This window comes from Lepus europaeus, chromosome 20 (genome assembly GCF_033115175.1).
Source record: "Lepus europaeus isolate LE1 chromosome 20, mLepTim1.pri, whole genome shotgun sequence".
NCBI classification, from domain to species: domain Eukaryota; kingdom Metazoa; phylum Chordata; class Mammalia; order Lagomorpha; family Leporidae; genus Lepus; species Lepus europaeus.
Genome location: NC_084846.1, coordinates 33,154,816 through 33,181,147, shown reverse-complemented (window position 1 = coordinate 33,181,147; position 26,332 = coordinate 33,154,816). Strand labels below are relative to the sequence as shown.

Genomic DNA, 26,332 nt, shown 5'->3' with positions numbered 1-26,332 from the left:
TTCCTAAGCAAACAGAACAAAATGTAACCTTTTCTGAATGTCACAGGCTCAACGTCACTCGTGACGCCTGCCTCGAGCTAGGCCTGGGAAGGACGTCAGTCACTCCCCCGCCTCCTGTCCTGTCAGCTCCATCCCTGCTCCTCCTGGGCTGGCACCTGGGGGGTGGGGAGTTACTGGCTCTCCTCTGCAGACTCTCTGCTATTTGCAACACAGACAGCTTTCCGACATGGCTCTGCAAACACAGCTCTGTTTCAGATACTTAATGTTGCAAGACGCCTGCATCCTACATGATGCTTTTCTCCGAGAGGCATGTGTGTGTGGGCATGTCTGTGTTCACACATGTGGAGGTGGATGTGCGTCTTAGAATCCACTTCAAGATTAAAATCTGTATTAAGGGGCTGGGCGTTTGGTGCAGCAGTTACAGCTCAGCTTGGGATACTCGCATCCCACATCAGGGCCTGGGTTGAGTCGCGGCTCTACTTCCGATCCCAGCTTCCTGCTAACGTGCGCCCTGGGAGCAGCAGGGGAGGGCTCAAGTACTTCGGTCCCTGCCACCAACCCTGAAGACCTGGACTGAGTGCCAGGCTCCTGGCTTTAGTCTGTCCCAGCCCTGGCTATTGGGGAGTGAGAGAGCAGATGAAGTTCATTCTCTTTTCCTCTTTCTGCCTTTCAAATATTAATAAGTTTAAAAACCTGTATGAAAAAAATCCCCCCAGTTTGTAAGAATTACAAAAACCCACATGAAAACTCAGAAACTTAAGCAGAAACTGAACTAAACCTCAGACTGGGGCATGGGTGGGTTTGTGTTCCTGCTGTCCCTTTAGTCCTAGGGGAACAGTAAGGCCTGTCCCTCTGTTTCTCCAACCCAAAGATCCCATGGAATCTATTTCACCTCACGTGAACACTCTTATCTCCAGAGAGCCAAAGAGCAATGGGCCACAGATGTGCAGCCGATTTTCCCTCTTGACTATGTCAGCTGCCTTTACCTTCGTCTGGAATGCTGCCAAGGGGCAGGCTCATCGCATTAACCTCTTCCACAGTCCCACAGGGCAGTTGCAGTCTCCCCAGTTTTACAGGTGACAAAAAGGACACTTGGGGACATGAAGTCTTTTGCCCAAAGCCACACACACCTAGGAACTGGGAGACCTAGGATTGGGCTCCAGACTTAACAGGCTCCAAGTCCAGGCTCTTTCCAATATAATTTTTATTTATTGTGGCAAAAAAAGCCTATAATTTATCACTTTAAAGCTCCAAAAAGTTCATGAAGAGGGGGATTAAAAGGCAAGTTTACTGGCGGAACAAAACATTGAGAGGAGTCTTCATAATTCTTCATGCATACAAGGGATCTCCAGAATATGCACGGAAAATGTACATTATAAAAAACTATGCACATGCTTATGTTTTCTTGCACAAAAATACACATATTTTATTTCAATTTCCATGTGTTTTTTGAGGCACCTTGTATAATGAACATTAAGTGCATTCACAGTGTTATGTAACCATGACCACTTCTGCTTCCGGAGTTTTCTCATCATCCCAGAAACCCTGTACCCATGAAATAGTGACTTCTTTGTCACCTGCCCCAGCCCTGGTAGCCTGTATTCCATCTTCTGTCTCTATGATTTGCCTCTTCTAGGCACTCAAATATGTAGAACCACATGCTATCTGTCCATTTGAGTCTGGCTTGTTTCAGTGAGCATGCATTTCCAGCATTCGTGTATGATGTAGTGAGTATCAGAAATGCATTCCTGCTGCTCCATTGTGTGCGTAACCACGGCTGTTTAACCACCGACCTGCTGATGGACGCCTGGTTTGCTGACACTTTGAGGGTGTTGTGGAAAATGCGGCTATGGACTTTTGTGCACAAAGATCTCTTAAAGACATTGCTTTTAATTCTTTCAGGTGCATGTGCAAGAATTGCTGGGTTATATGGTACCAGCTTCTTTTCAGTAGGGTTAAGAATCACCCTAAAATTGTGTGAAAAGTGTAGATGATATAAAATATATGCAGAAGTGCAACTTTTGGGGGAAACAGTCCATGATGGTTTCTATACATTCCAAAGAGGTGCAGGAGCTTGTCAATGAACAAGAACACACTTTCTTATAAAGTATTTCCCAGGAAGAAGGATCCTGCTATGTACTGTGATACTTTATCCTTGATATTAATACAAGAACAGAAAGCGAGAAGCAAAAATACCCCTCATCAGAATTCGAAGCAAAAGCCCTGGTAAGACCGAGCAGAGACCTCAGAATACAGCAGACGCTGCCTCTAGACAGCATCAGCCAAACACACACCTTACCCTGAGGTCAGACACAGGCAGCATTTACAGGCTGAATGCTACAGCACATTGCGCGCAAGCTCACCATTTGGTTGGAACAAGCGTCAGCCATCAGCCATTTGTATTTGGACGATTTCTTTCACAGAAGACCCTGTGTGCGGTCTTCATAGGATCTTTTATTCCGTGGCAAAAATACTTGGAGCTGAAATCTACGGCAGGGATTAAAGGGCTGGCTGACGTATTAATAGAACAGGAGGATACAGACCGGCCTCATTATGTAAGGATCTCGTCTTTTAACTAAGACAAATGTGAGGGGACAGACCTGCTTCTCCTGCGCAAGAACTGAAAAGGCTTTGAAGAAATGACCTTAAAGAAGGTAAATGCCGCTTACCTAACCATTTGCCCCAGGAAACATGAGCATAGGAAGTAACTTCGCAGTGCACTGTGGCACACAGACTACATTTCCCAGCACACCGCTGGACTACATCTCCCAGCCTCCCTTGTGGTTACGCGTGACCATGAGACAGAGCTCCAGACGATGGCATGAAGGCAGAAGCAATGTGCTCTGCTCCTCGGCTGGCTCAGGGAGGCCTTCTACCCACAGCTTTTCTTTCTCCATTTACTGCTCAGAAGCAAAGGTCCTATGTGTTGGCAGAGCCACAAGATGGAAGGCATTTGGGTCCTTGACTCACCCTTCATAAGATCACCTGCCAAATATCTGATTAGACTTTACACATATGAAACAGTTCATTTCCATTGAGTGAAGTCACGGAGATGTTGGTGTTAATTTGCTATAGCTACTAATTTAACCTGCACACTACAGGAACTACAGAGAACATGGTAAATTCTCATTACTCACTGTGGCTATCTTCTATCAAGTGGCTGTGGACACTGAGTGTGCCGGTTAATTTTATGTGCCCACTTAACTAGGTAAAGAGGTGCCCAGATAGCTGAGAGGACATTACCTGTGGGTGTGTCGGGGGGGGGGGTTTCAGAAAGAGATCATTACTTGAACCCCCAGACCGAGTAAAGAGCTCACTGACCGAGTAAAGAGCTTGCTGACCAACGTGGGTGGACATCACGCAGGCTGCTGAAGACCTCAACAGAGCAACAGAACTCACGGCCAAAGACACTACACCGACTCACACATTTCCTCCGTAAGAAATACCGCAGCCTCTGTGGGCTTAGGAACATGACAGCACGTCAAACCTATGACTGGGGGCCAGTTTAGTTTATTTTTAAATTTATTTGTGAGGGTGAGGGCGAGGGCGAGGGCGAGGGCGAGGGCGAGACCGACCAACCCTACAAGGTGGGCACAGTCCTTCTCTTGCTGCTCCGTAAGCACGTGCTCCCATCAAGATTTATCCTTAGGAATCTGAGACCCGTGGGGTGGCACTGGAACTCTGCCTTGCTAAAATCGCAGGTGAGGATCTTTCGATGGCTAGGGATTGCAGGCTATTTTTATATGCAGTTCCTGATGGCTGTGAAGGCTTTTTCTTGACAGGTATAATAATTAAGCAATTATCTAGAGAGGTATTTGTTAAAATCTGACAGCTAGCGATCCAGAGCTCCCGGAAGTCACAGGCTGCGCACCCAGGAGCTCCTTGATGCTTTGTGTTCTTCCAACCCATTTAAAAATGTATTTAAGATGTCTTCAATATAAGGCTTTTATACTTTCCCCGAAGTCATGAAATAACTGAAAAACCGCGTGGAAATGCACATTAGCTGCCTAAGCAGCACCAGAGGCTGGTGAGGGGATCAGAACTGGCTGGGCTTCCCCGTGAGACCTGAGTCAGGCGACAGTGCCGGTCTTGGCGTCCCCTTTGCTTTTTCTCAGCTGCGCGACCTTGGTCAAATCACTTCACCATCATGGGCCTCTTTTTCTCTATTTGCAAAGTAGAAGCCATAATATTTAATTGTTAATTATCAAGGTGTTTTTCAAAAATGTTGTAAATGAGGGGGCTATCGCTGTGGCATAGTAGGCTGAAACTCCACTGGCATCACATATAGACACTGGTTTGTGTCCGGGCTGTTCCTCTTCTAATTCAGCTCTCTAATGGCCTGGAAAGCAGTGGAAGATGGCCCAAGTGTTCAGGCCCCTGTACCCACATGGGAGACCTGGAAGAAGCTCCTGGCTCTTGGCTTCAGCCTGGCCCAGCCACAACCGTTGCGACCATTAGAGAAGTGAACCAGTGGATGGAAGACCTTTCTATCTATCTCCCTCTATCTGTAACTCTACCTCTCAAATAAATAAATAAATAAAATCTTTAGAAAAAAAACGTTGTATATAAGGAATGCAGTACAAGTCCTGACACAATCAATTGGAAGCTACATGTATCATCCTCACCAACAATAATCATAATAAGAGGAGGAGTAGGAGACAGGCATGTGGCACCCGGCAGTTAAAAGACACTACTTGGGGTGTCTGCATCCCATATCAGACGGAGAGTCCTGTTCAAGTCCCAGCTCCTCTACTTCTGATACCACTTCCTGCTAATGCACACCCTGGGACGCAGCAGGTGATGGCTCAACTACTTGGGTTCCTGCCACCCATGTGGGAGACCTGGATTGAGTTCTGGGCTCGTGGCTTTGGCCTGGCCTAGGCCTGGCTGTTGTGGGCATTTGGGGAGTGAACCAGCAGATAGGAGGTCTCTCTTCTTTTAAAATAGGGCCAATGCCCTCACAGAGGTAGCAACTGCTGAGGAATGCTCATCTCAAACTCAAGAGGGGGCACAATAACTGAGGGCTTGGTAGGAGCTGTCGCCTTCTTTACAGGCACAAGGTGGCTACCAGGGTGTGTGTGCTGAGTAGCAGGACAGTCATGAGCAAGCAGCCCAGGAGGCTCAGCAGGGGTGGAGGAGGGAGGGCTGGGGCCCCAGAGGACACCTGCCCACTCAGAAATGTCTTCTTCCTCGGATAGGGTGAACACTCGTTTTGTGGCCACCTCTTGAACATTCTCTCCATTACTGAGAAATTGTTCCCATTATGAGTCTGCTTCCCCCAGCCATAGGCCAGGAACTCCTCTCCAGAGTCCTTTGCAGGCAGGCAGTAGCCTGGGATGCTGATTCAGGGGTGGGGAGATGACAGGTGAACCAGCCTGGGAGAGAGAGGCCTGGATTTGGAGCAGGGGTCACCGTCAGTTTGGGCTGATTGGAATGCCATGGGAATGTGAGCCCAGTATTGGCCAGAGCCTCCGATTTTTTTTCCAAGAAAAGCTTCATATCTAGATATTTGCGTGAAATACAATTTTGAAATGCTAGTAAGTATTGTATTTGTGGGGATAATGGCTCCAGGACCCCCTGAGGATTCCAAAACCACATGGATACTCAAATCTCACTCTCTCTCTCTCTCTCTCACACACACACACACATACATACACACAAAATGGTGTAATCTTTGCATATAACCTATTTGATTCTCCTATATACTTTAAGTCATTTCTAGATTACTTATAATACCTAACATAATGTAACTATTATACAAACACTGGCATATTCTGGGGAATAGTGACAAGAAAATAAGTCTACATGTTCAGTACAGACACAGGTATTTTTTCTAAGTGTTTTCTATCTGTGGTTGGTTGAATCCTCAGATACAGGACCCAAAGAGGGCTAGCATAACTCAAGGCATTTTTACCCCCGCCCCCCTTCCCAGGCAAGTGTGAGCACTTAGTACCTGAGTTCAATTTCTGGCTCCAGCTCCACTTCCTGATTCTACCTTCTTTTTTTTTTTTTTAATATTTTATGTATTTGAGAGGTAGAGTGACAGAGAACGGGTGGGGGAAGATCTTCCATCTGCTGGTTTACTTCGCAAATGGCTGCAATGGCTGGATCTGGGCTGATTCAAAGCCAGGATCTTCTTCCGGGTCTCCCATGTAGGTGCAGGGGCCCAGGCACCTGGGCCATCTTCCACTGCTTTCCCAGGCCATAGGAGAGAGCTGGATTGGAAGGGGAGCAGCAAGGATATAAACTGGTGCCCATTTGGGATGCCAGAGCTGCAGGTAGAGGCTTAGCCTGCTATGCCACAGCATCGGCCCCTCCAGCTTCCTTCTAATGCAGACCCTGAGAGGCAGCAGGGATGGCTCAAGTAGTTGAGGTCCTGTCACCCATGTGGGACACTTGAACACCCAACTCCAGACTTCAGCCACGATGGGCATCTGTGGACAAGTGAGTGGGAGCTCTGCCTCTCAATTTAATTATTAATTAATAATAAAAATGGTGGGCCAACAGAGCATGCCTGCCAGTCACACAGGACCCTGGGCTGTCACAGCACAACCTCTTCATCAGATCTATTCCAGGGTGGGGTAATGGGGGGCGGAGGAAGATGGCCTAAGTGCTTGGGTCCCTGCCACCCACGTGGGAGATCCAGATGCGGTTCCTGGCTCCTGGCTTTGGCCTGGCCCAGCCCTGGCCATTGGGGGCATTTGGTAATGAACAAGCAAATTGCAGAGATCTCTCTGTCTCTGTTTTGTTGTCTCTCCCTCTCAGTCATTCTGCTTTTCGAATCAACTGATCAATCGATCCCAAAAAAGGGAAGAAAAGAAAGGTCCCCCATCCCAGACCTACTCATCAGAATCCTGGGGAGCATCTGAACGCCAGGGAACGTTGTGGAATATCCAGGGTGGTGAACACTCTGTCCCATACAGCGGGAAGCTGTTCACCAAGAAAAAGACCCATTTGTGTGTGGATTTATTTAACTTCAACAGGCTGGGCCCAGGAAAACAGCAGACCATGTGCCACACAAAAGTGAAAGGGAGACACGGCACAGTGCCCATGCACCGCCCACACAGGTAACTGCCGACACCTGAGAGACGCCAGCCCAGGCATCCGCTTCTGCAGCCCAGACGGCTGAGCCCTGACTGGATGTTACAGTTAATTATCTGCTGCAACGCTTAAAGGATTAGTGTGGCCTTGTCTACAGGAATTCTAAAATGATGGCACGCTTCAACTGGAGTCTAAGATGAAACCTAGTACAGCATGCCTACAGTGAGCACATAGGCTGGTTTCCTTTCAATAAGACATTGAAATGCAAATATGTCCCCAGATCATTCATCAAAATCACTGTAATATTTGAACAGCATTTGGTGAAGGGGAAAATACTGATATCGATAATATTTACCATTGACCCAGGCACATAAATTATGGCTGAATGCCATGAAAACCATTGCATGTGTGGTCCCCCAGGGTGAAAGGAGAAAATATTGGTTTCCTGTCCTTTTTTTTCCCCTGCCCTTGAATTCACTAAAATAAGAAATGGTTTATTAAAAATGCATGACAGCAGGGTGGGTGCCTGCCCTAGTGATTAAAACACTGGTTACGACACCTGCTTCTGAGGAGTGAGCCAGGGAACTGGAGCCCTCTATCTCTCTCTCTCTCTCTCTCTGTCTCTTGAATACATTTTTAAAAACACATTAACCACACATTTTTAAAAGTACTCTTCATTTTTACATAACAATTATACTTCTAAAAATTGGCATCTCTAGTTTTGGAAAATTGAGGTATGACAAGTATAAAAAAATGGAGTTGATTATTCAATGGAAACTTGCAATCAGTATTATAAAAGAATGAGATCTTTTTTTAAAAAAAAAAAAACCTCTGTGATTAGTTTATGATGCTAGATTTGATAAGGAGGACGCTCCTTCCGAAGCACTCAGTGAAGTGTGAGTGCTCCTGAAATGCTCTTCTGAAAATCATCCAGTGTAGGAGGAAGGTGACGTGAGGCATAAGCGAAGACAAACCCTTTCATCCCAAGCTGTACTGTGAGCCTGAAGATTAGCACAAGCACTTTCCCATCATTCCTAGTGTTCTAGCGCCTGCCCAGAGAAGAACCACATACATGCTTGTACCTGGGTCCTTCATCCAGTTTGAAGTTGCTTTAGGACCTCAGGTAGCCAGCTGCACAGAACCCCTCTCATCTCCGCCACCAGCAGTCTCCTTTGCCATCACAGCTCAAGGCAGCCAAGCCTGATGCACCGACTGACAAGTGTCACCTCTCAGACACCAAGACATCACTCCTGGAGGTAACGCGTCCTCCTGAGGAGTCCAGTTCTACATCTCATCCTGCACTCTTTTCCGTGCCTGCTCTACCAGACACCATCACATCACTTGGCACTCTTTTTTTTTTTATTTGACAGGTAGGTTATAGACAGTGAGAGAGAGAGAGAGAGAAAAGTCTTCCTTCTGTTGGTTCACTCCCCTGATGGCCGCTATGGCCAGCGCTGCGCCGATCCGAAGCCAGGAGCTGGGTACTTCCTCTTGGTCTCCCATGCGGGTGCAGGGCCCAAGCACTTGGGCCATCCTCCACTGCCCTCCCAGGCCACAGCAGAGAGCTGGACTGGAATAGGAGCAACCAGGATTAGTACCCGGCACCCCAACCGGGACTAGAACCCGGGGTGCCAGCGCTGCAGGCGGAGGATTAACCAAGTGAGCCATGGCGCTGGCCCTTGGCACTTTCTTACACGCTGCTATGGCCGCGATACAATTTGTCTCCCAATGGTTCATGCGATGTAACGGCTTTGAGAGGCAGTGGACTCTAAAGAGGTGGGGCCCACTGGGAGGTAACCCGATCTTGGGGCACCTGTCAGGATTAGTGCCTGTCTCAGAGGCAGGTTAGGTCTGCCAGGACTGGCAGTTACCATAAGGGCAGGTTATCATGAAGTGGATCAGTCTCCCCTGTCCACCTGCTCTCATCCTGTGATGCTAGACCAAGAAACAACATAGCATGAGGCCCTTGCCAGGCACTGCCACCTGCTTCCACCTCTAGAACCATGAACAAAACAGATCTGTTTTCAATATGCCTGGCCTTGGAGAGTTTGTTGGCAGCAGAAAATGGACCAAGACCCATGCCTTCTATTTATATCACTATGTCTTCATGTCTGCTCTTCGGATTGCATGTTACGGCCTTTACCACCCAGAACATTCCTACTAACACTCGAAAGTGTCATCCAGACACCAGCTTCTCTGCACAGGTGTTCTCCCACTTCGGCTGAGCCAATGGCACCTGTAGTGCTTTGGTTACACTGTGTATCATGGCACCAGGCACTGGACAACTGTCTTTTCATAGATCAACGTGTCTCCCTTCATTGGATCAAGGATTCCTCAGGGGTTCAAACATGAGGACTATGTCTTAGGTATCCTGGTACGACCTAGGCCAAAGGTGATGCCAAAATGCCAAAAGCCATTGCCTTGACATTGAGATCTCTCTGTATTAAAGCAATGGCGTGCTCACTGGGGACCAGGCCAACTCCTCAAGCAGAAGCTGGAACTCTACGTTGGCAGCAGCATGGCATGGAAGCCTAATTTAATCTGTGAGATTAAATAATCATCCTAATGACCATTAAGGAAATATATTAGAAACTGAAGAAAGGGGCAAGGGGAGTGCAGGAGGAGTTCCTGACCATGGGCAGACCTCTCGATCAGTGTGGGGATAAAACAGCCTGAACTTCGGGCTCTCTGGGCTCAGCGCTCCCACTAGAAAAGCCCTCCCTGTATGCAGGAGGATGCCAGAATCCATGGGAATGGTTTGATGGTTGGAGAACAGGTCTCTCGTTTTGGATTTAATGCCCACCTATAAAAAGACAAGTCAGTTTTCTTTTTTTTCCTAATTTGCTTATGTGTAAGAAGGAAATGGAAGAGGGCCGGCGCCGTAGCCCACTAGGCTAATCCTCCGCCTGAGGCACCGGCACCCCGGGTTCTAGTCCTGGTCGGGGTGCCGGTTCTAGTCCCTGTTGCCCCTCTTCCAGTCCAGCTCTCTGCTGTGGCCCAGGAGTGCAGTGGAGGATGGCCCAGGTCCTTGGGCCCTACACCCGCATGGGAGACCAGGAGGAAGCACCTGGCTCCTGGGTTCGGATCGGCGCAGCGCCTGCCACAGCGGCCATTTGGGGGGTGAACCAACAGAAGGAAGACCTTTCTCTCTGTCTCTCTCTCACTGTCTATAACTCTACCTGTCAAATAAAAAAAAAAAAAAAGGAAATGGAAGAAAGGACAGCTCAGAGGAGATGGTTTGCCTTAGTCTTTTTTTTTTAATTTTTAAATTTTTTATTTTTTTTTTAACAGGCAGAGTGGACAGTGAGAGGGAGAGACAGAGAGAAAGGTCTTCCTTTGCCGTTGGTTCACCCTCCAACGGCCGCCGTGGCTGGCGCGCTGCGGCCGGCGCACCACGCTGATCCGAAGGCAGGAGCCAGGTGCTTCTCCTGGTCTCCCATGGGGTGCAGGGCCCAAGCACTTGGGCCATCCTCCACTGCCTTCCTGGGCCATAGCAGAGAGCTGGCCTGGAAGATGGGCAACTGCGACTAGAACCAGCACCCTGACCGGGACTAGAACCCGGTGTGCCGACGCCACAGGCAGAGGATTAGCCTATTGAGCCGCGGCACTGGCGCCTTATTTAGTCTTAAAGAGTCTACTTTTCAAAATAAAGTTCAGTTCACAAAGGTCCTCTGGTTTTAAGATGGTGGACTGGAAAAAAAATATCTTTCTTGGAAATCATTTCAAAATAATGAAAGAAAGGGGAAATCAGAACAAAGAACTTTGATAAATGAGCCAGGACTGCTCACTGTCCGGGATGATGCTGGAAGGCACAGCCCACACAGCCCCAGTCGTCAAGGTAGCGGCACTGGCTCCGTGGTGAGGAAAGCCCCTCAGGTCCTGCAGAATAAGGGGAAAGGATACGTGGGCAGGCAGGAGGGTGGCCCCAGACCCTCGATCCACCCGTTGGCACAGCAGGTGGCACAGGGGAGCCTTTCAGGAGGTGCACTGGAGAAGCAGGGCAGACAAAGGAGAGAAGGCATCGTGAGCGGCCCTAAGGCCATCAGCTCTGAAGGCTGGGGATGGAGGGTCTTGAACGACTTGTACATGCACACAGTGTGCGTTTCAGTAAGGATCTCGTCACAGACACCTCCTCCCTTCCCTCTGTCATAGGAGCACCTTCTTGAGTCAAGGAGAATTCTTGAATTCTTGCTGGTCTAGAACCTGCAAAGAGTTGGACTAAGAATTCAACTCATTGCAAGATGCTTAATAAAAGGAGGAACCAATACGGAACCCATACAAAGAAACTTGGAACAAAGCAAGGAGAGGAACAGGAAAAAGAACAGATGAGACATGAAAAACTTAACAGAAAAATACTGCTGTGAAGTAGGTAAAACAGATGGTAAGACCTGTAATTATTAACCCAAAGAAATTAATGAAATAACCCTCAAAAACCAGAACACAATGAAAGGAAAAATTCTTAGAAGATACAACAATATTAGAAGATAAAATGAGGCAGAAGTAGAAGAGGAAAATAAAGACCAAACTAGGCAAAGTCCCAAGAAAACAGGTATTGCTGAGAATATACCATGGAAGACTGAGAAAAGTGAAAATGGACAAGGAGTTTAAAAGAGAGAAAATGATATGGAAGATAAAAGATAATGGTTTTCCTGAATAAAAGACATGGAAGAGAACAACTGTTAAAACACATAATTCCAAATATATTATTTAAGAAAAATTGTCAAAACTATGATACAAATCTTTTCACTGAAAAGGCACAAAATATCTGAAGAAAAAGTCATATTAGCCAAACTGCTGATGTAGGCAACAGGCTAGTGATAAATATTTTTAAACATGCAAAATTTACGTCTCCTATGTTTTTATTAAAGATACTATTACAGGAAGAATGTTCAGCCAATCAGGAGTTGAAGAGAGAAAGCAGAGCCAAAGAAATGGCAGTGCGTATGCAACCAAAACAGCAGAACCAAGAGCAAGTACCTGCGGGACTGCGGAAACAGAAAGGAATGTAACTACTGTTCATCACAAAAACAGAGCGACACAGCCAGCAAGAGCCAGCAAGTATAAAATAACGTGGAAGATGTGGGTATATTGATTCCCTAACTATCTTTGTTACATTCATGTGGTCAGAATCAACTTAAGGGTTACAGAGTCGTGAATATTTAAGGGTGTAAGAGTGGGACAGGCACTGTGGCATGTGAGTTAAGCCACCCCTTGGGATGCCCACATCCCACAGCGAAGTGCCAGTTCAAATCCCAGCTACTCAGGGCTTCCAATCCAGCTTCCTGTTAATGTGCCTGGGAGACAGCAGGTGACAGCCCTGCTGTAGGAACTTAGGTTCTTACCACCTACATGAGAGACCCAGATGGAGTTCCTGGCTCCTGGTTTTGGCCAGGCTTAAGTCCTGGCTGTGGGCATTTGGGGAGTCAACAGCAGATGGAAGATAACTCCATCTCAATCTCTCTCTCTCCCCCCATTTTTCAAGTAAGTAAGTTTTACGGAGAGTATAAGTCATATACACTAAGAGGTACCAGTGTAAATACCAGAAAGACTGAGGAGAGTGGTCAATCAACCAAGACTGGAGGTGAAAGTGCACTTTGGAAAGGAACGGAATGCAGGTGGGAGGGAGTAAACGCTTGGTACTAAGGTGAGGAATCAGTAGACACTCTCTAAATTTTAAAACTCCCATAGAATTATAGAAGTTACCATTAAGCAGGTAACTACCAGAAAACCTAGAGTACACCCCTGGTGCAATACAAGGAAATAAAGAAAAAAAGTCAAAGAAACAAAGACAAAAACAGCCACTAAAAAAATAGAAAACAGAACATATGATAGAAATAACAACATATCTGTCATAGCAATACAAGTAAATAGGTGAAACTCACACATTAAAAGAAAAAAATCCCCTCGGATTGGATCAAAATGACTGTGAAAAATACACACCTAATTCAGTCAGAAAAGTTAAAACCAGTACAAAAACCATTTCACAAGGCAGAGTCTTTACAATGGAAATTAGTGCAATACACAGGATTTGAGTTAGCAGCCATGAATAGCTAGGTGCCAAGTAGCAGTAATCAAATTATTAAAACAAAACTACAGAACATTTGCAGTAAGGCAGATAAAACCATATTCAAAGTGAGACTCTTACTGTGTTTCTTGCCTATGTCAGTTTTTTTTTTCTGACAACAAAAAATAAAGCTGTAAAAGACATAAATAAATAATTATAAGGCAGGGGAACACCCTATGTGGGGATGTCAAGTTGTTCATGGCAAGGCTGGCACTATGGCATAGGGAGTTAAACAGCAGTCTGCTACACCAGCATCCCATATGGGCACAGGTTCAAGTCCCGGCTGCTCCATTCACGATCCAAATCCCTCCTAATGTGCATGGGAAAGCAGAAGAAGATGGCTCATGTACCACATCAGAAACCCAGATGTAGCTCCTGGCTCCAGCCTGGCCCAGCCCTGGCTGTTGTAGCCATTTGGAGCGTGACCCAGTGGATGGAAGAGCTCTCTCTGTCTCTTCTTCTCTAACTCTGCCTTTCAAATAAACAAATACATCTTTAAAGAACAAGAAAGAGAAGTTCATGGCAACTTTGCATTATCTTTTAATCCAATTTTTCCACGAGCTCTTGGAATCCAATAGCAGATCCTAAAAATAGAGACTTCATGTTCTTTGGAAGTGTTTGTAAATGAAAATACTAACTCTTTGCTTTTTATAACAAGACAAGGTGCTTCTAAAATTCATATGGAAAACTACAATCAATGGATAATAAACAAATCATGAAGCTACACTCATTAAAACAAGCTGGTGCTGCTACATGGAGACTCTGTGCAGTAGCAGAACTCAGGGCCCAGAAGTAGGCCTAAATAGTTTTGGAAATTTTTGCCATGATAAAAAAACAGACAGACACACACACACACACACTCTGAATATGATGGGGAAAAGAGTGAAAATTACTGAAAAACTTGGCAACAAACTGGAAAAACAAAGTGAGATACAATGTAAGGATCTCATGTCTAACATTAATTCCAAGGGGTCATTTTAAATTTTTGTTAAAAAGGGAAACTATAATCATAGTAAAAGAAAATGCAGGAGAAATTTTTTTTAAATCTCAAAGTCAGAAAGACTCTTCCAAGTCATAAACAATTTTTGCAAAACAAGTACAGACGCCCATAGAACTACAATAACCAAAGCCACAGACAGGCTACACATGGGAGAAAAATCATTAAAACAAATCATGTTACACACTGGGGTAAATCCACAGTAAAGAAAAAATGACGGTAAAATGGCTCTTTTCTCCTATTGCTTATATTTCATATACCTGTGCAAAGTATTCCTGCAAACTCAGAGAACAACAGGATAGAAAAGTGCACAGTGGGCCTACAGAGTTGAGATACAGGAAACAAAAGGCATTTACACACACACAAAGGTGCTCCACCTTATTCATAATAAGCAAGTACAAGTCAGAGCTACAAGAAGATACCGTTCTTCACCCACCAGATTTGACTCAAAGGTCAAAAATTTGATAAATACAGCTGAGCAGAGTGCAGAGTCAATCATTCTCATCACTAATGGTGAAGCAAGAATCAGTGCAGCTTCTGTCAATGGCAATGGACGAGTGCACTGCAATTTTAAAGTGGACTGTCCCATTCTAGGAACTCATGGTAAGAAATAACATGGCCAGGCTGGCGCCGTGGCTCAACAGGCTAATCCTCTGCCTTGCGGCGCCGGCACACAGGGTTCTAGTCCCGGTTGGGGCGCTGGATTCTATCCCGGCTGCCCCTCTTCCAGGCCAGCTCTCTGCTATGGTCCGGGAAGGCAGTGGAGGATGGCCCAAGTCCTTGGGCCTTGCACCCGCATGGGAGACCAGGAGAAGCACCTGGCTCCTGGCTTCGAATCAGCGCGATGCGCCAGCCGCTGCGGCCATTGGAGGGTGAACCAGCGGCAAAAAGGAAGACCTTTCTCTCTGTCTCTGTCTCTCTCTCACTATCAAAAAAAAAAAAAAAAAAAGAAAAAGAAAAAGAAAAAGAAAGAACGTGGCCAGTGACATTTGTTGCAGCACTTAATATTAAAAGACTGGAAATAACCTATATGTCCATTAATTGGGAACTGCTTATCAACTATGATTCGTACCCTAAAATCGCAGATCAGGTGGCTGTTAAAAAATACGGCTGCCCTGTTTAATCCAATGTGGGATGAGTTCCAGGTTATAGTAAGTGAAACAAGCAGGTGGTAAGAAACGTGCATAGAATAAGCATGCCACTATTTGTGTCGTGTGTGTACACACATACATGCTTATGCGTACATATGTATGAAGCATCTAGAAGAATGTATAGCTAGGCAGCCTGAGAAGGGAGTATGAGAAAGACTTACTTCTTTTTTGAAAATTTTAAAGCATATATTATGTGTGGTATTACCTGTTCCAAAAATTAAGTAAAAATACAAAAGTTTGGGACTTCCCATTCTGAGAACCAGCTTCTTTATCTGGGACAACTGCTAAGGTTTTTTGTTGTTGTTGTTATTTTTAATGCTTTGAGCTATCTGAATTAGGAGGTCTCTCTACACCTAAAAAGTATACACAAATGAATAAAGAAAACAATCAAAATTCTTTTGACAATTTGGTCCAAACAGTTGCTAGAGCCGTCAAGAACAGGACCAAGGGCACTATGGCACAGTGGGCTAACCCCCTGGCCTGAAGCGCCGCCAACCCATATGGCTCCGGTTCTAGTCCCAGCTGCTCCACTTCCAGTCCAGCTCTCTGCTGTGGCCTGGGAAAGCAGTAGAGGATGGCCCAAGTCCTTGGGCCCCTGCACCTGTCTGGGAGACCTGGAAAAAGCTCCTGGCTCCTGGCTTTGGATAGGCACAGCTCCGGCTGTTGTGGCCATTTGGGGAGTGAACCATCAATGGAAGACCTCTCTCTCTCTCTGCCTCGCTCTGTGTAGCTCTTTCAAATAAATAAATGAATCTTTAAAAAAAAAAAAAAGAACAGTACCAAGAATTGAGGTTGGACATCCCTGTTCTGGCCCTGCCTACCAGCAGCCACAACAGTGGAAAACTCCACCACAGCCATCCACTAGAGTCCGAGGCATCTGACCACTACACAGGAAAACAGGCATGAGTACAATAAAATAAGTCCCCAAAGCAGCCACAGCCCATGAGGTTTAGCTCTTCTGTTATCACACGGCCACCACACGGTGAGTTACAGTCTGAACACACGAACCCGCAGTAGGCACAGGTCATCTGCAACTTGGTTCACTTAAAGCAGTAACACAAGCTCGGGGCAAGGTTTCCTGGGGCATGAGAGGGCTGGAGGGAAGCCAAGGTCACAGGTCTGTCATAACAATGGGTGGCTTTGGTCCCCCGCGACAGAACACTGCACACCTGGGCCCCACAGACTGGTATCCTAGGCTGTCAGCTCCATGCCTTAGAAATTTATACGAGTAACGTCAGACAGCAGCACCTAAACCCACCGAGTGCCAGCAGGCAGGCACACGACCAGGCACACATCCGGTATGCACTGAATTTTCCTTCCAGAAGTCTGCAGGTCAATTTCCAAACCTCCATATTTTGGGTGAGCACCAAAATAACAACAAAAGAATCACGCCAGAGTCATTAGGATGTGGGAAAGTGCATTTTAAGCTCCGGAAAGATGTTCGCTTGCTCATCGTGGTAGGCAATTATCTCACCTATTTTTGCTGCTACTTTTATTTCTCTTCTGAGCTGCTGGAGAGTTGCATGATTAAAACAAAAGCATTTCTTTCCGAAGTGTGACTGTGTTAGAAAACCAACAGCTGCCAGGACATTGCAGACTTACAATCTATTTCTGTATCATCAAAAAAGAAGTGGAAGGGACACCGTTGGTTCCTTCCCTTGGTTCTACCCTGTGAGGGTAAGAACGTCCCACCTTCCGATAGCACGGCAAGAATCCATGGCAAATGCACGGGAAAGGGGCTAGTTACACGGTTCAGTACAGCTTCGTTTCCTGGCAGACACAGTTGGTGTTTAATACTGAGGTTCATGGTTGGAAGTACATGCCCTACCCTGCCCGTTCCGATTGTAACTGATGTATCTTTTCTATCACCCCCATTTCTTTTTTTTTTCTAACAGGTAGAGTTACAGAGAGAGAGAGAGAGAGAGAGAGAGAGAGAAAGGTCTTCCTTCCGTTGGTTCACTCCCTTAATGGCAGCTACGGTCGGCGCTGCGCCGATCCAAAGGCAGGAGCTAGGTGCTTCTCCTGGTCTCCCATGGGGGTGCAGGGCCCAAGCACTTGGGCCATCCTCCACTTACCTCCCGGGCCACAGCAAAGAACTGGCCTGGAAGAGGAGCAACCGGGACTAGAACCGGCATCTATTTGGGATGTTGGCGCTGCAGGTGGAGGATTAACCAAGTGAACCATGGCACCGGCCCCAACCCCCATTTCACAGATCAGAGAATGAAGGCTCAAAGATGCAAAGTGATTACCCCAAGATCAAGTAGCTGGGATGTGACAAGAGCAGACCAAGTGCAAGCACATCTGAGCCCACCACCCAGGCACCTTCTGTCTTCCCCTCCAGCTTTTGCCAAGCACCTGTCTCTGCACAGCTGGTACAAGGCAGCCTATGGTTACTGAACTTGGCACAGTGCCAAGTGAAAACCATACACAGGTAATCCATAAATATTTGATCAATCAATCTATGGATATATGGCTCCTATCCACAAGTGATAGCTTATAATAATAGCTCATAGCTCCTTTTTGAGGTTACTGTGTGCCAGGCTGTTTTCTAGGAAACAGCAGGAAAGGGGAGAGGCAAGCATTGCGGCGCAAAGGGTTAAGCTGCTGACTGCAGCACTGGCATCCCAAATGGGTGCCCGTTTCCGTCCTGGCTGCTCCACTTCCAGTCCAGCTCCATGCTGACAGCCTGGGACAGCAGTGGAAGATGCCCGAGTGCTTGGGCCCCTGCACCTGTGTGGGAGACCTGGAAGAAGCTCCTATGTGGATGCAGGGGTCCAAGCACTTGACCACCTTCTACTGCTTTCCCAGGCCATAGCAGAGAGCTGGATCGGAAGTGGAGCAGCCGAGATTTAACTGGCACCACAGGCGGAAGCTTAGCCTAGTAGCCTAGTACACCACAGTGTGGGGCCCTATTTATTTATTTGAAAGGCTGAATGACAGAAGGAGGGAGAGAGAGAATGAAACAGAAAGAGATCTTCTCTCTACTGGTTCACTCCCCAAATTCTCACAACAGCTCGGATAGGCTAGGCTGAAGCCAGGAGCTGGGAACTCCATCCGGTCTCTCCCATGGGTGGTGAAGACCAAAGTACTGAGCTGCCACTCAGTCACTGAAATGTAGAAGCACATCGGCAGGCAGCTGGATCAGACACAGAGGAGCTGGGACTCACAAACCAGGCATGCTGACGTGGGTGCAGGCATCCCAAGACGAGGACTTAATCCGCCGTTCCACAACATCCACCCCATATTTTTATATGTGTGTTTATCAGCTATCCTGTCTACCAAAAACACAGCTACATCAAAATGATGCTTTAATGTTGAAAATAAAAGAATGAAAAATACCCAAGGCAGACACTCAAAACTGGGGCAGAATGCTCATTGCTGATGGAAGGTAAAACAGCGTGGCCACTTGGAAAAGACTGGCAGTTCCTCGAAGCCTCAAACACAGAGTTATCTGAGACCCAGCAGCTGCACGCCTAGATACCTACTCAGGAGAAGCGAAAACATATGAGGGTTCTTACAAACATTCATGAAAAAAATGGAATTAAAAGTATGAATTAATTTTGATGCAAAAATGCATGTTACCAAAAAAAAAAAAAAAACCTATTGCATGGGTCTCAAAACTTTGTGCACCAAAATAAAATCACATTTTAATTCCACTTTCCCATGAATTCTTCAAGGTACCTTCCTACGTCCAGACAAAAATGTGCACAAGAATATTCACAGCAGCATTCCTTATAATACCCGAGATATAGAAACAATCACGTGTCCATCCACTCCCGAACACATAAACAATGTGCACTATGGCCGTTCAACAGCATGCCATTCCACAAAAAAGGAATGAAGCACTGACATATACAACAAAACTGGCAAACCTTAAAATGATTATGCCAGTGAAAGAAGCCAGGCACAAGAACCCCACCTGTGTGAGTCCACTTATCGAAGTGTCCAGGACAGACAAATCCACAGACAGAAAAGGACCAGTGGTTGTCGGGCACTGAGGGGAGGGTGCATGGGGAATGAATGCTGATGGCCTTCATTTTGGAGTAAGCAATGTCTGAAACTGAATGACGGTGACGGTCATATGACTTGGTGAACATTCTAGAAACACTGAAATCATATGCCTAAACAGGTGACTATCTCACTAAAGCTGTTATTTGGTTAAAAACTGGTGCAGCAAGACAGGCATCAAGGGCAATCCAAAGCTCTTCCGAAACATGCGTGAAAGGGTCTTCCGTTGCTTCCGTGGGTCGTGGAAAGTAGGACGGCTAAGCAAGTGGCCCCTGAGCCAGACTTCAGGGCTGAAGGGGACCGGGATGGGTGCAGGGCTCTGCCATGCCCAGCTGTGCCAGGTGGGTGGCCGAGAGCTCCCGGAGCCAGACTGTCAGGGCGCTGGGTTTTGGGCTTTATTTTGTAGGTTTTTAAAGAAAAGAAAGATGCTGGACATCTATGCTATAAAAACAGCAGCTGGGAGGCCACATATGGGAAATGAATCGTAGGGCAAAGAGCGAGCACGCCAAGCAAGGTGGGGATCCACACAGTGAGGATGGGGCTTTATCTGAATTGAGTAACAACAATGGTGGGAAGGAGCCCGGGAGGAAATTAGATTGGCTGTTCGGGTCAAGGAAGAAGGGAGAGCCCAGGATAACCCCAGGCCTTCTTGCTCAGACAATTTAATATTAAATTAGGAGAAGCAGGAAATGGGGTGGGGGTGAATGGACAGAAAGCCCTGAGTTTAACCTGAAACACATCAAATTTGAGTTGCTTTTGGCAAACAGAGATTTAGACCTGAAATGTAGACAAAGCAGCAGGGCTGGCCACAGGGATTTAGGAATCTTGACATGGGCAGCCAGGTGTCTTCCATTCTGTAAGGCTGATCCTATGAAGATCTAGAAAAGTCTAACACTGAGTCACCTTCCATACTTTCTAATTAGGTCGGGGACACAGCTAATAATGGAAGTCAGTGGGGCTGCTCCTAGTGCCGTTGCCTACTCAGTTACCATTCCCTCTTTTCCTCATGGCAGATCGGCTACGGTGGGGGTGGGGGTGGGGCTGCAATTTGCCCAGCTAAAAATATTTGATTTCTCAGCCTCTTCTATTTAGAGGAGCCACGTGACACCCTTCTGGCCGACGAGATGCAATTCCAGTCCCAGGGAGGGCATCGCCTTCTGAATGAAAAGGCTAGCCCTTCCCCACAGAAGGATCTCCACGCGCTAGCTACTTGCGCTTTGCTTTCCTCCTTGCCTAGACTGCAGATACAAGGCCGCAGACACAGTAGCCATCTTGTGCCCGTGAGACACTCAGATTCAGGATGAGGTCCCACAGGCTAAGGATGGGGGAATTGGACGGTGCAGCGAGGCCGGCCTCCGACACGCCGCTTCTGCTCCTGCACCAGTTCCAGAACGCCCTTGGGAGTCCAGTTCCACTGGGCAAAAAGCCCTTTTCTGTTTAAGTCCGATGTAGGTGTGTGTGCTGTTTATTTGCTTTGGCAGCCGAAGGCAAACTTATTGGATACGAGTCATAGCTGAACATACAAAGAAACCACAACCACACACACACACACACACAGAGGGCACGGAGAGGCTGAAGATAGGACCATCATTATCATTATTTCAATGACAAAAAGTGTCTAGAAATAAACATCACTTATTCTTACTAGCTCTGAATTTTTCTCTTTTCAATTAGGGTTATAAACATTTGCAGCTCAAGGGAAATTATGAACTTGAGATATTAAGAAAATTCATGAATACACAATCGTCTATTACTGAGTAAAATGTACAATGACACCCTTCGGACTTTTCCTGGATGAAGTCGACAGACAGGGCTCATTTGAATGGCTTCAGTCATTAAGTGTTCCTAAAGATGGGAGCGTTCACCTGAGCGGTCACCTGGCTCGCACAAGCCTGATTGCCATTGGGAAGATGACCGGTCCCCTTCTCCCAGCACTCGGGGCACAAGATAAGGATGTGGCCGATCCTGAAGCTGGCGCTCTGGCTCCTTACAGATGTACAGGGCTGTGCTCTAGAGATTCTGGCTCCAGAGCTGGAGTTACTATAGTGCTAGGAAACGCTCAGTGGCATCATCTCCCACAAAACCACCACTGTCTTCGCGGCAGGAATGATGTGAAAGACGGAGGTATCCATGGCCACCGGGACGGCTCCAGGCCTGAAGGAGAAAGCTATCCCCCGCTGCAGGAGCAGGGGGAGCTGTGTAACTGATCTGCGTTTATCTCCTGGTTGCTGTGGGTCGGGTAACTACTTGTGTTTTCCTTTTCGTTTTGGCTGCTGGGAACCTCTGACAAATTTGTCATCTCAGGGGCCAGCTCTGTGGCACCGCGGGTTAAAGCTCTGGCCTGCATCCCATATAGGCAGCAGTTCATGTCCTGGCTGTTCCACTTCCAATCCAGCTCCCTGCTAACGTGCCTAGGAAAGCAACAGAAGATGGCCCAGGTCCTTGGGCCTCTGCACTCATGTGGGAGACAAGGAGGCAGCTCCTGGCACATGGCTTTGGATCGGCCCAGCTCTGGCTGTTGCAGCCATTTGGGGAGTGAACCAGCAGATGGAAGATCTCGAGCTCAATCTCTTCCTTCCCAACCCCCCCAACCCCCTCCCTCCGCGTCTCTACCTCTCTGCAACTCTTTCAAATAAATAAATCTTAAAAAAAATTTTTCATCTCACCTCTGGAAACTATCCACACCTTAGGGTATCTTCCAGTTTTTTAAGTTACTTCTGATTTTATCTTGTTCTCTATTTCGTTTCCTGATCTATTAACTTTATCATTAACTGCCGATTTTTGAAAGCTCCTCAGATACTTTATGGAACAGAAAACACTTAAAGCAAATTTTAAAAAGCACCAAATCAATAATTGAACACAGCTATGAGGAAGGCACGGTCCTAACCACTGAACCTGTCTTACTCTATGAGATAAATACCATTATTTTCCCCATTTTATAGATGAGAAAACTTGGCAGAGAGAAGTTATCTGTGATCACACGGCAAATAAGTGAGGAATGTGGACTCAAACTCAGGTGTTCTGAATTATATCAATTACACAAAAGAAAAACTCATTTCTTACAGAGCAGAGTCCTTCTGATTTTATAGGTCAATTTTAACTCTAAAGGACACCTTTTCCATATCAAGCCACACAGGCAGGCCAGGTGACCTGTATCAACAGAGGAATGAGACGGTGAAAGTCAGAACAACAGGTAATTTAAAAATCATCGGCTTTTCATCTTGGGACATTGTTAAAGATATTCATTCACTGATTCAACAGCCCTAAGAGAGTACACCTCGTGTGCCAGGCATGTGCAGGTGCCAGCCACAGAGACGACTGGACACAGTACCTGCCCTCCAGGAGCTCAGCTCAGGTGCAACAAGGGAGAGTCAGGTGGGCGGGGGCAGCACGGGGCTACGAGGGGACTGAGCGCACGATGGGATGTGGTCGCCCTGACAGCAGCATCGCCTTTGGCCTCTGCCCCACTCTGGAACAGAAGGAAGCAGCAGCAGCTTCCTTTGGCGCTGCTGTGATGAGTTCACACACAGAAAGCTCTTAGCCTGGCCCTGGCACGGGCTAGCCGTCAGCTCTTAAGGAACAGGCAGCCTGGGAGCCTTGCTCCGACACACACGTGTGCGTACACAGACGTACATCCTTGGAAACTAAAGCTCTGAGGCTGGCTCCCACCTGCTCGCAGCCAGTCCCAGGAGCAGACTGTCACTGCCAGTCCCTAGGCAGCCCTGGCACTCCCTCTCTCCTGGATGTCGCCCTTCTAAGAGTCAGCATCTTGCTGGAATCCATCACCCACACAGGATGAATGTTCCTTCAAGGCACACTGAACAGCTTCCTCCCCAATGCCCACATAATGCCCGCCCAGCATCTTCTCTGCTTCCCTTTCCGTCCCTGGCGCTGGGACACCGCAGCCCCTACACAACCCCTGCTGCACCAGGGCTCCCCGCTGGAGCCCCACCTAGATGTGCAAAGTGGGTGGGTGGGGGGCTCAGGTGCATCCTTGGCTGAGGCCAGCAAGAAAACGCACGGCACCTGCTCTGTGTCCACGGGGGATGCCCAAGAAGTAATGAATCCTTTGCTCACCAACCTTCCCTCTTTTGTAGAGTTCCCTCTTGAAGTTTGTTTTATCATGCCATCAGCAAAGTCAGTCAAACGTGACAAGACGATCCCCCTCTAAATACGCCAGCAGCCAGACGGGGGAAGCAGTGCTGAGGCAACGAGGCAAGTTTCGCCACAAGATAACTGCTGAGGCGTAATCACACTTGATGGCACCCAGCTGACGGGCTGCACCCAGCAGGACCCCAGAGCGGCCCCAGGTTCATGACATCAAAACCTCTGACTTCCAGGACTAGGATCCTCAACTCTAAGTGTGAAACCTGCTGGGAAGGAAACACACTTAAGCTCTGATTTGGAGGCCAATGAAGACTACACATTAGGATAAATTTCTCCCTGGATGTCATGCTATTGCACCAAAGTCAATGCATGTTTATAAGATGTTTGCTAGTACACAAATTGCCTGCCTCTGCTCAGTTGTCTTTGTAGGTTTTTCTTTAAAAAACACTTCAGCACTATTAGACATCCATTTGTACATTCTAGGGTGTAAGAAAAGTTGAGTGCAAATTCTACTTGTTCTCTCCTATTAATCAAACTTGGGCTTCTCAGGCCTCATGCAGGATGCACTGCTAATTGTGTGTGTGTGCGTGTGTGTGTGTGTGTGTTGGAGAGCCTGCAGAACCAGTCTGTACCACAAGGCTTCTGAACAATAGATCTACACGCACCGTTCCCAGGCTGAGCCAGCTGGTTTTCTGCCGTCCCTAAAACTGTATGTTCTTAGACACACACGCACACCCGCCCTCCATCCCTTCTGCTGCTGGCTAACTTCAGGCTGTGATACAGCGTACCACTCCCAATTACGTGACAACAGATCTCCTGGAAGGAGAGAAAAGGGGGCATGGAAGGAAGCCAGTCTACCAGTCTGTGTCCCCCTGGCTGCTCTGTCCCGCTCCAGGTGGCCCCAAATCTCCTGTGCATGGTTACAGGCAGAGAACCTGAAGTCCGTTAGCTAAACTCTTATCCTGGGCTTCCCCAGTGAGCCCTCCACCCTCGCAGCCTCTCTATTCTCTTGTCAGCCAAAAAGGCACACAGCAGCTCCCCTGAAAGAACTGTAGGGACTCACGGCAAGGGTGCACAAAGGGCATTTGGTCAAGCACCCTGCAGTGAATGCGTCACTTCACAGCTATTCCCTAACTTGCTCCAGCTCCCTTCCCTGCCTCCTCTTTTCTTGGCTTTGTGGTTTTTAAAGGAACCCCTGAAACACATTCACTCTCCGTGTGCTACCGCAGCGAGTGGCTTTTCCCACACTACATTTTCACTTACTTTTTTATCCAGGTAAAACTTTCCTATTCAGATGCGCAAGTGTCAAGGTTACAGCTTCCTGCGTTTTCCTGTGTGGACACTTGTGTGACCACCACTGAGGTCAAGGCGGGGGCCATTTCCAGCGCCCCAGGGACCTCCTTCATGTCCTGTCCAGGCCAGCACAAGGCCCAAAGGTCACCCCTCTGCTAACCTCCATGGCCACGAATTGGCCTTGCGGAAAGTTTAACAGAAGGCTGGAGTCCCGGGGGGACCAGCGCTGACCACACGCGCGCGCTCCCCAGCCTCCCCTCGCGGGGCTGCAGGATCTGGAAGGGAGGAGACGCCGGAGCACAGACTTCGCCAAGCACTCGGGCAGCGCGGACGAGGCCCTCATTCAGCAGCGAGGGGCAGCCCAGCGTCCTGCCGATGGAGGTAGGCTCCCGTCCCAGCGCGCCTGCAGGGGCTCTCGGAGTTCCCCCATGCACGTCCCCGAGGTCCCCACGCCGCCCCTGTCGCCCTCCCTGGTTGCCGTTCCCGCGAGCAGCGCCTGCCGAGTGCCTGCGTGCAGGCAGGGGCTAGTGGCGCCCAGGAGGCTCAGCCACCTGCCGGCGACCCCTCCAGCGGGCTCCAAAGCCCGTCTGTGGCCGGATGTAAACTGCCACTCAGTCCGACTCCAGACCTCGGAGCTGGCAGCGGGACGGGGCCCGAGCCCCGCGCTCTGGTTGCAGCGCCCGCAGCACGCGACGTGCGACCTTGGCCAAGTCACTTCTCGCCTCCGGAGCTGGCTTCCTCCCCGGGGGCCGCCTCCGGATCCCCACAGCCACCCCCAGCGCCGCAATTTCCTAGCTCTTCCTTACTCCGCCCCAGTCCTCCCATCCACAGTCCCCTCCCCAGCGAGACCCCAGCCTTTTGTTCCGGGGGTGAAGCCGGGAAGAGAAAAAGAGCCTCTGGAAGCACAGGCCCCAGCGGCCCTGGCGTCCCGGGCTGCTCGCCGGAGTCGGGGCCCGGGAGTCCCCGGGGCCGCCCCCGCGGTGACCTCGTTCCCCGCCGCGGTCGCGGCCGGGCGCAAGCAGCGGTGGCCGGCGCTAGGGCAGCGCCCGGACCCCGGCCAGGACCCGGGGCTGCGGCCGGGTTGGGGTCCCCGGGGCACCCTCGCCTGAGCAGGGGGCCCGTCCGCACCGGGACCGGCCCGAGCGGCTGCCGCGACACCGCCCGTTTCCCCCTCGTTCACGACCCGGACGCGCGCGCGCGCGGAGCCGCTACCTGCCGCTGGTCGTGCCGGGCGCCGTCCCCGCCGCCGCCGCCTCTGGGCTCCGTCCCGCAGCGCCCGTGCTCCCGGCGCCAGCCGCCGCCGCGCTGTGCTCGGTGCGCCCCGCTCGCTCCGCGGCCGCCGGCTCTGGCGCTGCCGGGACGCGGAGGCGGGGCCGCCGCCCCCACCTGCTCCCCGGCTCCTGCCCGGGAGCAGCCGCCGCCGCCCCACGCGCGGGGACGCGGCCTGGGCGGGCGGGGTCGCTCGGGGAGCCGGGAGGCGGGTCCCAGGCGCCGGGCGCGCCTCCCCGGGGCAGAGTCCTAAGTCCGAGCTGCGGGGCGAGTGGGTCCCCCAGAGAGCGGCTGGTGGGCGGCAGCCACGTCCCAGCCCCGCCGCTCCTATTTATTCGAAAAACGTTTCAAGCTCGAGGCTCCGTTCACCATGGGACAAAAGAGGGAACAAGACAGCCCCCC

The 26,332-nt window shown here is 48.8% G+C and overlaps 1 protein-coding gene across 2 annotated transcripts in view; it reads right to left on the bottom strand.

Moving 5' to 3' along the window:
- The window catches only part of WIPF3 (WAS/WASL interacting protein family member 3), an 82,218-nt gene extending 56,312 nt beyond the window's left edge, over window positions 1-25,906 (bottom strand). For both annotated transcript variants that reach the window (XM_062178359.1, XM_062178360.1), the window contains exon 1: window positions 25,874-25,906. The gene's annotated coding sequence lies outside the window, so the exon portion shown is untranslated. The remainder of the gene's footprint in view (window positions 1-25,873) is intronic.
- Window positions 25,907-26,332: the final 426 nt, after the last annotated feature.